The following is a 15,144-nucleotide window of genomic DNA, read 5'->3' as shown; positions in this document are numbered from 1 at the left end:
TATCGTCCGTGGCACACCCGGAAACCAACGGCCAAGTGGAGAAGGCTAACGGCTTGATCCTAGCCGGCATCCGGCCCCGGCTGGTGGAGCCGCTTGAGCGCTCAGCCGGCTGCTGGATTGAAGAGCTGCCCAGCGTGCTGTGGAGCCTGCGCACAACGCCAAACCGCTCAGTCGGGTTCACACATTTCTTCCTCGTATACGGGGCCGAAGCCGTCCTGCCGGTCGATATCGAGCACGACGCGCCAAGAATCAAGCTCTACACGAAGCTGAAGCCAAAGAAGCTCGCGAAGATGGAGTCGACCTGGTTGAAGAGGTCCGGCCGATGGCCGAGTCCGGAGTCAACCGTATATCAGCAAAGCCTCCGTCGCTACCACAGCCGGAAGGTCAAGACCTTAGTATTCCGAGAAGGAGACCTAGTGCTCCGGCTGATCCAACGGACAGCCGGACGGCATAAACTAGCATCCCCATGGGAGGGTCCCTTCATCGTGAGCAAGGCGGTAGGCAACGATTCCTACTATCTCATAGATGCCCAAGAGGCTAAGAAAAACAAGCCGGACAAGGCTGACGAGGAGACTAAACGTCCCCGGAATGTCGGGTTACTCCGCCCATTTTACACATGAGAACAGGAATGTATGTATCCCTTGTATCCCTTTTGTGAGTTATGAAAAAGCTTGCGCCAAGAGCGTCGTCTCCGACAAGTTTTTCGCGTACTTTACCTTGTTTCGCCAATTGGCTTGAACCCTCTCACGAGGTCAGCTCAGTAACGTGATTCGGTTTCCGACAACCGGCTTCCGATCCAGCTACAGACCGCAACCCGGCTGTCCGGCTGGCGGGAGTAAGGCCTAGGGAGCCGGCACGCGAAAAACGACTAAGGGAAAGAGTAAAAGCGAGTTGACTTGCAACCTTTCATAAAAGTGCCGGATTGCCGAATTCAGCTCGTTCGGCCGAAATACTGTCGGCCTCACCCAGCGGCCCGCCCTTGATCCGGCGACGGATCGCAAGTCGGACGTACGACCGGCAAGGGCACAGCCAAAGAGTGGGGTGGATGGGAAAAAGCGAACGAGTCAAAAGAAAGCAACTCGGTACACAAATGATTAACAAACACACTAAAGTGCGACATAATTAAAGGGCGATAATATTCATACATCTGCACCCGGCATCCCGGGGATTTAATAAATTGTCTTGGCAAAAGAACAACTGAAAAGCAGGAAATCTAAGCCGGAGGGGCATCAGTGGAGCCGGCTGCCGGGTCGTCCTCAGGCACGTCCTCCGCCTCCTCATCGTCCATGTACTCTCCATCGGACGAGAGGAGGGTTCGGGTCCGCGACGAAGAGGGTCTTGTCGACGAACTCGGCGATGGTGCTAGCTCGAGCAAGGCGGGCGGCCTTGAGATCGGCTGGGAGCTTGTCCTCCACGCCGGCTCGCCGGAACTCAAGCTGCCCCGAGGTCCACCTCGTTGTACCAAGAGAGGACGAAGGACAGCGCCATGTCGGCACCGGCGCGCGTGGCCGACTCCTTCCAGTCGAGGAAACGGTCCGGCGCCCGCTCCATCGCAGCGATGAGGCCAGAGATATCTTGCGGCGCCGCCTCTTCAGGCCACAGCATGGGCACCAACTCTTCAGCCGCCTTCCGAAGCTCCCAGCCGAGCTTGGTGATGGGCTCGATGCGGGCACCCATGGACGCCAGGTGATCCTCCATGGAGAAATACTCCGAGCTGCCTTCGCCGGTCTCCCGCCTCCTGGAGTCGCGCGCGACGCCAACGGCTGTCAAAGCCGCCTCCTGCGTCTCCGGGAAGGCCGCTGCAGGAAGAAGAAACATGTCAGGAGCTGTCAAAGCCGAAATAAGCTGAAAAAGGCAAATTTCCGAAGTTCCAAAGTAAGCCTGGCGGCAGCCGGCAAGAACCGACTGCCCCCAGCCCGAAGATGGAGATTTCGAAGTACAAAGGAAAAAAGCCTGGCGGCAGCCGGCAAGAACCGACTGCCCCCAGCCCGAAGATGGAGATTTCGAAAAAATCAAGTTTCTGCCGCCGGCTGCCAACATAAGCCGGCAGCCGACGGCCGAAAGCCGGCAAAGGGAAAGAACATAAAGATGCACTCACCTGCCAAGCCGCGATCAAGCGCGCCAAAATCGTCGGTCCAGCGTTTGGCGGTAGCCGTCAGCTCTGTGGACTTGGCGGTGACCTCCTCCTGCAGCGCAAGCCGCTGCTTCTCCACCTCCGTCAGCCGCCGGCTCAGATCATCCACCTTCTCCTTCTCCGCCGTCCTGAGGGAGTTGAGCTCGGTGAGGTGGTTACTGCTCCGGCAGGGCGCAGCCGCGTCGGCTCTCGATCAGCCGGCTTAAGCTTGCGGGCGGCGGATCGGCCCGCCTCCTCGCTCACGGCGCACTCGGTCGCGAGCGGCTCGGAGATCCGACTCCAGGCTGCGGGACCTTGGCGGCTTCAACTACAAGACGGCCGGAAAGGAATGTCAGCCAACCAAGATTAGAAAGAAAACAGGACATCAAGTCGAAAGAAGCATAGAGCTTACCCTTGGCGGCTTCCGGCTCGCGGGCCAAGTCGGCCCGGTCCAGCTGGCCTTGTGGTAGTGGGTCACGGCGCGGTTGTACGGAGCGGTGCGCCGATCCGCCACAGCCTAAGGAAAAAGAAGAAGTTAGTCAATCGGAGCGAAACCCGTGCCGGCTCCAAGCAGCCGGCCCATGCCTCGGAGGGCTACCGGGATAATAATCGGATCAAAAACGAGTCGAAGCTTACCTTGCTGGCTTCCTCCACCTTGGCGACGTTAGCCGCGGCCTCGGTTGCCCGGCCTTGAGATTGGCCTGCAGGCTGGAGAAGAACATCTCCACCGATGCTTGGCCGGGGTTCCCCTCCCGGCTGGTCACCTCGTAGGAGTCGGCGCGGAGCCACGCCTGCTCCATGGTGGCAGCCGAGCCGAGGCTGGAGTCGGAGGCGGGCGGCACCTGAAGAAGAAGTGCGCCCTTGGCCACGTGCGAGGCCTTGCGGTGACGCCGTTGGGGTTCCCGTCCTCACCAACGCGCGCGAGTCGGCTCCCTCCGTGCGCGCCGGCTCGTCCCTTGCCGGCTCCTGCCTGGCCGGCTCCCCCATAGTCGGCTCCGGGGGTGTCGGCGCAGCCATCTCCGGCGCCTGAGGTGCCTCCTCCGGGCTTTCGTCCAGCACCACCACGCTCGGCCTGGCTCCGGCTCCGATCGTGGGTGGCGCAGCCCTCCCGGCTCCGGTTCCGGTCGCAGGCGGTGCGGAACTGCCGGCCCCGGCTCCGGTCGACGGCGGCATCCCCAGACCAGCCCCAGCAGCTGGGCCCAGAGGACGAGTCCGGCCCGGGAACATGTCGTCCAGCGTCGCATGGCGAGTCGGCTCAACCCGCGTGCCGCGATCGGGCGCTGAGGCCAGCGGCACGGCGAAGGAAGACGCCCCTGTGGCAGGCGGCGGCGGTGTAGGTGCGCGCGAGGAAGGCTGCGGCGTCTGCTCCCTCCTCTGGCGGGGAAGCGGCGACGTAACGCGCGGAGCTTGCCGGGAGCCGCCGCCCTGGGCAAACTTGATAGGGGCCCTAGCCGGATAAACGGAGAGATAATAAGCATAAAAGTAAGGAAGGAAAAGGAATCAAACAAGAAAAGGAGAGAAAGAACTCACCCAGCCTGCTCCGGGACCATCTTCGGCTGCTGCCGGCGCAGTTTCTTCGCCTTCGCCTCCAAGGCGGCGGTGGAGCCGGCTCGCTTCGTGCCCTTGGGCGCCGAAGTCGCCGTGGTGCTTGGCGGCCTCGCACGCAGAGGCACGGCGGGGATGGGCCCCGTGCCGGACATCGCCGGCTCCTCCTCCTCCTCCTGCTGCTCCGGTGAAGGGGGCGGATTGTGCTCCCCCTGGCCGCCTAGATCAGGCGCCTGCGGCAGGTCGTCGTCACCGGCATGCTCGCCGGCTTGGTCGGCCGGATCGACGTGATCCGGCGTCCACCTCTTCGTCGCCAGGTCGCCGTCCTCGGCGTTCTGGCGCTCAAAAAGCTAGAAAGACAGAAAAAACATGAACATATGACAAGCCGGAAGTCGGCGAAGAAAAAGGAAGTCGGCCTCGCAGCCGCAGAGCCGGAAAATGGCAAAGACATGAGACTTACCCGTGCCGGTGGATGCTCCCTGTCGCAAGGCACCAGCCCGTAGCTCCAGCTCTCCGTTAGGTTCGCCTTGGTGATGTGGTTCACCCGGCTGGCCACCTGGGCTTTGTTGAGCGGCGCCTTGGACGTCCGGTTCGGATCGAACCGGCCGGACATGTGCCCGATCTTGTGGGAGCGCATCTGGAGCGGCAGCACCCGGCGCTCGGCGATGGTGCAGAGGAGATCTTCGGCAGTCAGCCCGCCAGTGGTGGCTGTCCCCAGGAAGTCCCAGAGCAGGTTCACCTCGGCGGTCTGATCCGTCGAGCGGGCGTTGTGGCTCCGGTTGATCCGGCCGGACTGGAGGAGCCGGGTTGAACTCCGGCAAGTTGATCCGGTCGACGAGCGCCCCGTCGTTGCGCACGTAGAAGAATGACATCTGCCAGTTCTTCACCGAATCGACGGTGGGGATCTTGGGGAAAGGCGTACCAGGCCGAGTGTAGATCGAGGCGGCGCCGCAGGTCCGCAGGCGGCCCTCGGTGGTTTGGGCCTTCAAGTAGAAGAGCCGGCTCCAGAAGTCGATGTCGGGCCACAAGCCGGCGTAAGCCTCCATGAACGCCACGTAGCAGCTCAAGAGGACGCACGCGTTGGCCGGCAAGTGATGCGGCTGAAGGCCGAAGTGGTCCAAGAACCGCCGGAAGAACGTCGAGGCCGGCAGGCCCAGCCCGCGATCGAGGTGCGCGCCGAAAACGACGCGCTCGCCGGGCTCCGGCTTGGGCTCCACCTCCCCGCCGGGCGCCCGCGTGATCACCGACCGCGGGATCCGCCGGAGGGCACCAGGCGCTCGATGTCATCCTCCCGCATGTAGGAGCCCCTCCACGATCCGCTGGGGGACGCCATTGACGAGGTCGAGGAAGAAGATGACCAGGAGAGGCGGAACGGCGAGGAAGAACCTTGCGACCGCGGCGGCGACAGCGGCGGCTGAGGGCGCTCCGTCGAGACGCGCGGCCCCGTGGCGCCGGACTGGTGAAGTGGCGGCGGATCGGCGGAGATTTGCCCGCCGGAGTTCGCCAGCGGAAGACGTTCGCCGGAGCAACGGTGAGCTCGAGCGCGCAGAGAGCGATGGAAGCAGGAGCGCGAGGAAGAAGAGAATGGCAAGTGGCCGCCTCGATGCCTCCCCCACGGCATTTATAGCCTCCTGCCGCGGGCGGTTGGCCTCCAAGTGGCGTTCGTGGGCCACGTCCCCGGATTTATTGCGCCGTAACTCCTCCCACGTCCACGACGGTTATCGGAAACGGCCACACCACGTCGCCCACTGCCGCACCGGATCCGGAGGGACATTGATGTGACCAGACGAACCGACAGCCGGGCCGGGCGTCGGACCGGTCAAGTCGGGCGCGGGGCCCGAGGCGGCGGAGACCCCGGCGCGCGGCAAGCCGGAGCCGGACAAAAAATTCCACTCGAACCAAAACTCTTCAGCAAGGCGGAGGCGCCATCAAATCTTGCAAGAAAGCAAAAACTATACAAGTGTAAAAAAGCGGCCGGCTGGGAGCAGCCGGCAGGAACGAGCCGGACGAGGGCGCAGCCGGTTGAATGAAAATTCTCGGTCGGCCCCTCCAAGTGCCGTCAAATATATTCAAGAAGCCAGGAAAACCTGCCTAGGTCCTTCTAAACGCAGGACCTTGCCAGCTTCGGGGGCTAATGTCGGGGGGAAGACCCCGGGTAGGGCAATGGACGCGGAGCAGCCGGCTGGCCACCGGCCGGCTCGCGGCAAAGGCCGGGCCGAGGAGCAGCCGGCCGGCGCCGTGGCCGGCTGGTCCGGAAGCCGGCTGGCTCTAGGTCCTAGTCGGCCTGGCTACGGCCGCCAATGCTGTAGCTGGGCCGGCTTCTACAAGCCATATCCGATCGGGGGTCTCGTACCTCGGACCGACTCGAGGCTGGCGAGTCTTGCACTGGAAGGAACCGGGTTGGTGATCCGGGTTCCCAAAGTCCATGCTGACTTCATCTTCCGTAAAGCGCGGGGCACTGTGGAGCAATAGTGCCACGCGCCGGACAGGCCATCATGGCTTACGACGCGCCGTACAGGCTACAGTGGCTGACGGCGACAGGGACACTTCCTCTCCATACCGCTGACCAAGGCAGCCGGATGGGACAGGCCATGACGCCTCAACGGCTCCTGACGTCACCGCCTCGGGAAGGAGCGGAAGCCGAAGCCGGCCAAGCCGGCTAGTAGACTATAGGGTCTTATATGTAAAGTGCCGGTGCCTATATAAGCCGCACTACCCCCTCTTGTGCAGGGACGATCGATCACTTATTGCTTTCACCTACCTACGGCGCTGCCCGTGAGAGAGACCATCGTCTCCCTTAGCCTCTCGGGGCCAGCCGGACACAGCCTCTAGGAGCACCATTGTACTGTGTGATTACCATATACACTCATAGCAGGAGTAGAGGTTTTACCTCCACCGGAGGGCCTCGAACCTGGGTACGTCGCCGTGTCGCTCGTGCCCATACCCGCTTCCGGATACCGCCGTGAGATCTCTCAGGAGCCCCTTCGATTAGCCACCCTATGGCATATGCCGTGATGATACCACGACAATCTTGGTGGCGCCTAAAGAGAAGGAACCCCTCTTGTTATATATTGCGGCTACACCCCAAGTGGTCAGCACGGCTCTTGTTGTCGAAAGAGAAGAAGAAGGAAAACTTCATGGAGTGCAGAGACCGGTATATTTCATCAGTGAAGTTTTATCGCCTTCAAAACAGCGGTACCCGCGAGTACCGAAACTAGCATATGGAGTGTTTACAACCGCAAGAAAATTGCGGCACTATTTTTCGGCACATCCGATAATAGTGGTCAACGAGGCGCCTTTATCCAATATACTAAACAATCCGAAGCTACAGGTCGTGTCTCCCTTTGGGGAATAGAACTTTCTCCTCGGGACATCACGTATGAAAAAAGAAAAGCAATAAAGTCGCAAATTCTGCCAGATTTCATCGCAGAGTGGATGGAGTTGCAAAATACAGGACCCCCGGATCTATCGAGAACCTGGACTATGAACTTTGATGGGTCCAAGAGGTTAGAGGGAGCTGGAGCAGGCGTGATACTCATATCACCTGAAGGCGACAAACTAAAGTATGTCTTACGGATGACGTTCCCAAATGCATCTAACAATGAGGCAGAATACGAAGCTCTTATACACGGGATGAAGATGGCGAAAGCTTGTGGTGCAACTCGACTAAAAATCTTTGGCGACTCACAATTGGTAGCCCAGCAAGTCATGAACCAATGTGATGCAGTCAATGATAGCATGGTGGCATACGAAGAAGTGTACAACGAGCTCGAGAAATTATTTGATGGATGCGAGGTAAATCATATCAGCAGACTGAGCAACGATGAAGCCGATGTTCTTGCAAATATCGGGTCGCAATGCCTCGCAATTCCACCAGGTGTGTTCTGGGAGGAAATAACAGAAAGATCTACAAAGCCGAAGAAACCAAAGAAGAAGGAGAAAGAGGAGAAATCCTCGGGGGCTGCAAAAGAAACACTAGAAGAAGAAGAGGAACAGGATCTAGTATTGATGGTGCAAATACCATGGATGCAAGCGTACATATCATACATCCTAAGGAAAACAATACCCGACGATCCAGTTGAAGCAAGGCGAGTTATTAGACGGTCCAAAGCTTTTACAGTGATCAAAGTGGAGCTGTACAAACGCAGTATTTCGGGTGTGTTACAGCGATGCGTAACACCCGAAGAAGGAAGGATAATCTTGAAGGACGTACACGAGGGAATTTGTGGTCATCACGCGAGCAGTCGAGCTATTGCCGCCAAGGTTTTTCGAGCTGGATTTTACTGGTTGACAACAATCGAGGATGCAAAGGAGATAGTACGAACTTGTGACGCGTGCCAGAGATTTGCCGCGAAACCTCATTCTCCGGCAGCAGAGCTGATGCCAATACCATTGTCCTGGCCCTTTGCTCAATGGGGCCTCGATATGGTGGGGAAGTTACATAAAGCTTCGCGAGGAGGATACGAGTATATGCTCGTCGCTGTGTACAAATTTACCAAGTGGATAGAAGCCAAGCCGATAAATTCACCAGACACAGCATCTGCAATAAAGTTCGTGAAAAGCATTGTTTTTCGGTTTGGAGTACCTCATAGCATTGTCACGGACAACGGCAGTAACTTTACATCCAAGGAATTCAAGGAATATTGTGCAGAGGTAGGCATCAAATTGCACTTCGCGTCAGTCGCACATCCACAAACCAACGGTCAAGTCGAGAAAGCCAATGGTATCATCTGCAACGGTATCAAGAAGCGCTTGTTAGGGCCATTGGAAAAAACTCGACACACCTGGCCAGAGGAGCTGCCGAGTGTATTGTGGAGTATTCGAACAACGCCAAATACGGCGACACAGGAAACTTCGTTTTTTCTGGTCCATGGAGCTGAGGCGAGATTGCCAATAGAGATAGAGCATGATTCCCCAAGAGTTACGGAGTATGATGAAGAAGTTTCTAGAAAGGCATTGGAAGACGATGTCGATGCATTGGATGAAGCCAGAGACGAAGTACTATCACGGGTCACCAAGTATCAGCAAGACTTAAAAAACTATCATAGTCGACGTTTGAGACCAAGGTCCTTTCAGGTGGGAGATCTAGTTCTACGACTCAATCAACAGAGTACTGAAAAACTCGAGTCACCATGGCTTGGCCCTTACATCGTCACGGAAGTCATTGAAGGAGGAGCATACAGGATCAAGGATAAGAAGTCAGGGGTTCCCGAGAAAAACCCCTGGAACGTGGCACAGCTAAGGCGTTTTGACGCTTAGTGTCGAAATATAGTCCTCCTTGTAAAAACACAATGTACTGAAACGCCCGCGAGTTTTCAGACGCACTCTTTTCCTTTTTCGGGGCACCGAGTGGGGCCGGAAAAGGGTTTTAATGTGGCGGGCTCGCGGTGCTGCAATATAATAAAGATAGTAGAGATATATATCTTTTTCTTTGACAGGCTCGGGGGCTTGTGCTCAAGACTTACAATATATATTTCCGAAAATATTTCGCCTTGGTGCGAAAACACCTCGCAAAATAAACAAAGATACAAAATAGCGATCAACAACAAGGCACGGGGGCTCATACCCGCAAATATAGCATCTTCAATATAATATAGTTGCCTTGGTTTAAAACCTCGCACATACAATAAAGAAATTCACCACCAAGACACTCGGGGGCTTAACGAGGAAAAATAGAAACATTTATTGACTTTACAATATAAAACATGTTTACAACATACAAGAGGCAATTCCTGAGTTCAAAGAAAAAGAAAAAGAAAGTCAATTGCGGCCTAGTATATTATCTATGGTCATCCAATTTCCAGTACGAGTACTGTGTTCAACATAGCTGCCCTTCTCGAAGAACTCAGCGTCCATCCGAAGAAGTTCATCCATCATATCTTCTGCTACAGGGGTCACATGATCATCAATTTTGCCAACATCCCTTTTCCTTTTCGCCATCTTGGCCAAGCACTTGGTAACAATTTGACTCATGTCAAACTTGGGATAGCAGATTTTGATCATCATCATAGCAAACCTGGCGCCGGCAGATAGTTGGGCCCGAACAAATCCATGGATATGAGGAGCATCCCGAAATTTTTCCATTAAACCAAGAAGAGTGTCGGGCGCCTCGTTCCGAGGAAACATCGTCTTGTAAACCAGGGACAATGTGTTAGTGCAGAAATCAAGGAACTCGCGAACCTGACAGGCGCGGTCTTGAAATCCGACAATTTGTCGGGTCCGCTCTGGGGTGGCCCAGAACAGAGAACCATGATCAAGAGAAAGGTTAACGAGAAGATTTGTCCTTGCATTTACCCTTTCGTCTTCAGCAGCAGCATCGAGAAAGGAACCTATTTGGCGACGGCACAAGAATCTCAAAAAAGGATACAGCAGGAAGATAGAAAAAGTTTTGATTTAAAAAAAAGCAAAAGCATACCTGACATATCCACACTGGCTTCATTCATCAATTCGAGCATAAAATTCTCTCGAGTGGTTGCCTTTTCAGCTTCAGAAACGGCGGCTTCCTTGGCAGCTATGGCTTCTTTAGCTTGTTGAATTGCAACTTTCTCTTTTTCGGATGCCTTGCGGGATTGCTCAATCATCACAAGTGTTTGCTTCTTCGCATACTGAAGTTGTTGACGAAGTTCTTCCAAGTCTTGCGATAAATTCTTACTCGAGGAATCTTCACCAAGTTCAGAATTAACAAGCGTTTTCTTCGAGCGAGAAGAAGTAGGCAAAATATCGGAAGGAGCAGGAGTTGGAGTATAGTTATCAAATATCAACTGAAAACAAAAGGTTCGACATCAATTATCAAGCAAAATAGAATTCCATTGATTTTTAGAATATTTACAAGGCGTTACAATGGAGGACACCCTAACGAGCTAGTGGGATAAGTGTCGCCAACAGCTACGTTGGCGACAGCATCAAAAGGAAGAAAGAAAAAAGAAAAAAGAAGGAAAGACTGGGTGGTCTACTTGACCTCCTGATACGTCTCCGACGTATCGATAATTCTTATGTTCCATGCCACATTATTGATGATATCTACATGTTTTATACACATTATATGTCGTATTTATGCATTTTCCGGCACTAACCTATTAACGAGATGCCGAAGAGCCAGTTGCTGTTTTCTGCTGTTTTTGGTTTTAGAAATCCTACAAAGGAAATATTCTCGGAATTGGACGAAATCAATGCCCAGGGTCCTATTTTTGCACGAAGCTTCCAGAAGACCGAAGGGAAAAGGAAGTGGGGCCACGAGGCGCCGACACCACAGGCGGCGCGGCCCGGCCCTTGGCCGCGCGGCCCTGGTGTGTGGGGCCCTCGTGTGGCCCCCGCGTTGCCCTTCCGCCTACTTAAAGCCTTCGTCGCGAAACCCCCCAGTACCGAGAGCCACGATACGGAAAACCTTACTGAGACGCCGCTGCCGCCAATCCCATCTCGGGAGATTCTGGAGATCACCTCCGGCACCCTGCCGGAGAGGGGAATCATCTCCCGAAGGACTCTTCGCCGCCATGGTCGCCTCCGGATTGATGAGTGAGTAGTTCACCCCTGGACTATGGGTCCATAGCAGTAGCTAGATGGTTGTCTTCTCCTCATGTGCTTCATTGTCGGATCTTGTGAGCTGCCTAACATGATCAAGATCATCTATCTGTAATTCTATATGTTGTGTTTGTCGGGATCCGATGGATAGAGAATACTATGTTATGTTGATTATCAATCTATTACCTATGTGTTGTTTATGATCTTGCATGCTCTCCGTTATTAGTAGAGGCTCGGCCAAGTTTTTACTCTTAACTCCAAGAGGGAGTATTTATGCTCGATAGTGGGTTCATGCCTCCATTAAATCGGGACGATGTGACGAAAGTTCTAAGGTTGTGGATGTGTCTGTTGCCACTAGGGATAAAACATTAATGCTATGTCCGAGGATGTAGTTATTGATTACATTACGCACCATACTTAATGCAATTGTCTGTTGTTTTGCAACTTAATACTGGAAGGGGTTCGGATGATAACCTGAAGGTGGACTTTTTAGGCATAGATGCATGCTGGATAGCGGTCTATGTAGTTTGTCGTAATGCCCAATTAAATCTCGCAATACTCATTATATCATGTATGTGCATTGTCATGCTCTCTTTATTTGTCAATTGCCCGACTGTAATTTGTTCACCCAACATGCTATTTATCTTCTGGGAGAGACACCTCTAGTGAATTATGGACCCCGGTCCATTCTTTTACATCTGAAATACAAATCTGCTGCTATTGTTCTTTACTGTTCTTTGCAAACAATCATCATCCACACTATACATCTAATCCTTTGTTACAACAAGCGGTGAGATTGACAACCTCACTGTTTCGTTGGGGCAAAGTACTTTGGTTGTGTTGTGCAGGTTCCACGTTGGCGCCGGAATCTCTGGTGTTGCGCCGCACTACATCCCGCCGCCATCAACCTTCAACGTGCTTCTTGGCTCCTCCTTGTTAGATAAACCTTGGTTTCTTTCTGAGGGAAAAACTTGCCGTTGTACGCATCACACCTTCCTCTTGGGGTTCCCAACGGACGCGTGCTGTACGCGTATCAAGCTCTTTTTCTGGCGCCGTTGCCGGGGAGATCAAGACACGCTGCAAGGGGAGTCTCCACAATCCAATCTCTTTACTTTGTTTTTGTCTTGCTTTATTTTATTTACTTTCTTGTTTGCTGCATTATATCAAAACACAAAAAAATTAGTTGCTAGCTTTACTTTATTTACTGTCTTGCACTATATATCAAAAACACAAAAAAATTAGTTACTTGCATTTGCTCTACTTATTTCAACATGTTTCCTCTTAATTTTACTGTAAAAGATATACCTGTGGGACAAGGGTCTATAATTGGAAGAGATAATATTGAAGAATTTTTCACCCATGTTAGTATGCATGAAGATCTTAAAGATATACCCCTTGCAAAAGCTGTCCCTACTTATGAAGATGCCTCTGTTTGTTTGGTACGCATGATGGAAGCTAGATTTATTAGTCTCAACCCCATGATACAACACATGTTTCTTACACTTTCTGATATGGAGCGGGGAGAGAAGAGAGATTTTGTTCTAAAAGTCTTAGTGCGAGAATGTGAAGATATAGCTAAAGAAGCTAGAAAAGTTTTTATTAAGCATAAGAGGCTTGGCTTTTATACCGACTTTAAAAGAACACTTGAGAAAATGGATATGGATAGAATTAAGTACACTAATAATGTTAATGATAGTGGGGAGATTAAGGCACCAATACCATGTAAGCTCCTAGCGATGCATGAAGCTCTAGATGATAATTATGCTTGGCTTGTTCCTGAAAATTTGTTTGATGAGAGTAGCAAGCCCAAGACTAATGAAAAGGGAGCCGCTGAAACTTATGTATCCAACATACTATGCATGGTTGAGAAAACTCCCAACACCCCTGGTAATGATGTCAATGCTCCATCTCTTGATAATACTTGATATACACTTTCTGCGCCTAGCTGAAAGGCGTTAAAGAAAAGCGCTTATGGGAGACAACCCATGTTTTTACTACAGTATTTTTATTTTATATTTGAGTCTTGAAAGTTGTTTACTACTGTAGCAACCTCTCCTTATCTTAGTTTTGTGCATTGTTGTGCCAAGTAAAGTCGTTGATAGTAAGGTTCATACTAGATTTGGATTACTGCGCAGAAACAGATTTCTTTGTCTGTCACGAATTTCGACCTGCCTCTCTGTAGGTAGCTCAGAAAAATATGCCAATTTACGTGCGTGATCCTCAGATATGTACGCAACTTTCATTAAATTTGGGCATTTTCATTTGAGCAAGTCTGGTGCCTCGATAAAATCCATCTTTACGGACTGTTCTGTTTTGACAGATTCTGCCTTTTATTTCGTATTGCCTCTTTTGCTATGGTGGATGAATTTCTTTGTTCCATTAATGTCCAGTAGCTTTATGAAATGTCCAGAAGTGTTAAGAATGATTGTGTCACCTCTGAACATGTTAATTTTTATTGTGCACTAACCCTCTAATGAGTTGTTTCGAGTTTGGTGTGGAGGAAGTTTTCAAGGATCAAGAGAGGGAGATGATACAATATGATCAAGGAGAGTGAAAGCTCTAAGCTTGGGGATGCCCCGGTGGTTCACCCCTGCATATTTTAAGAAGACTCAAGCGTCTAAGCTTGGGGATGCCCAAGGCATCCCCTTCTTCATCGACAACTTTATCAGGTTCCTCCCCTGAAACTATATTTTTATTCCATCACACCTTATGTGCTTTGCTTGGAGCGTCGGTTTGTTTTTGTTTTTGTTTGAATAAAATGGATCCTAGCATTCATTGTGTGGGAGAGAGACACGCTCCGTCTGTTGCATATGGACAAATATGTCCTTAGGCTTTACTCATAGTATTCATGGCGAAGGTTGAATCTTCTTCGTTAAATTGTTATATGGTTGGAATCTGGAAATGCTACATGTAGTAATTCTAAAATGTCTTGAATAATTTGATACTTGGCAATTGTTGTGCTCATGTTTAAGCTCTTGCATCATATACTTTGCACCTATTAATGAAGAAACACCTAGAGCTTGCTAAATTTGGTTTGCATATTTGGTCTCTCTAAAGTCAAGATAATTTCTAGTATTGAGTTTGAACAACAAGGAAGACGGTGTAGAGTCTTATAATGTTTACAATATGTCTTTTATGTGAGTTTTGCTGCACCGGTTCATCCTTGTGTTTGTTTCAAATAACCTTGCTAGCCTAAACCTTGTATCGAGAGGGAATACTTCTCATGCATCCAAAACCCTTGAGCCAACCACTATGCCATTTGTGTCCACCATACCTACCTACTACATGGTATTTCTCCGCCATTTTTTTTTCTCTATCTAGAAGTGGAATAGAATAACCCGGTTGAAGGGTAATGATCATACGTCTGTAATGCATTGTATGTCCCAGAATAGGTCCTATTCTTCTACCCTTTCCAGGTAGTCGATGGCTATTCACAGCTACAAAGTAAATTGCTTGAGTGCTACCTTTAAATTTCCATCATTCGCCATTGCAATATATAGCTCATGGGACAAATAGCCTAAAAACTATTGTGGTATTGAATATGTACTTATGCACTTTATCTCTTATTAAGTTGCTTGTTGTGCGATAACCATGTTCCTGGGGATGCCATCAACTACTCTTTGTTGAATATCATGTGAGTTGCTATGCATGTCCGTCTTGTATCGAAGTAAGGGAGATTTACCACTTTATTGGTTAGAGCATGCATATTGTTAGAGAAGAACATTGGGCCGCTAACTAATGCCATGAATCATGGTGGAAGTTTCGGTTTTGGACATATATCCTCAATCTCATATGAGAACATTAATTGTTGCTACATGCTTATGCATTAAAGAGGAGTCCATTATCTCGTTGTCTATGTTGTCCCGGTATGGATGTCTAAGTTGAGAATAATCAAAAGCGAGAAATCCAAATGCGAGCTTTCTCCTTAGACCTTTGTACAGGCGGCATGGAGGTACCCCTTTGTGACA

Source organism: Lolium rigidum, chromosome 1 (genome assembly GCF_022539505.1).
Source record: "Lolium rigidum isolate FL_2022 chromosome 1, APGP_CSIRO_Lrig_0.1, whole genome shotgun sequence".
NCBI lineage: Eukaryota > Viridiplantae > Streptophyta > Magnoliopsida > Poales > Poaceae > Lolium > Lolium rigidum.
The sequence above is the reverse complement of the archived record's forward strand: the minus strand, read 5'-3'. Positions refer to the sequence as shown.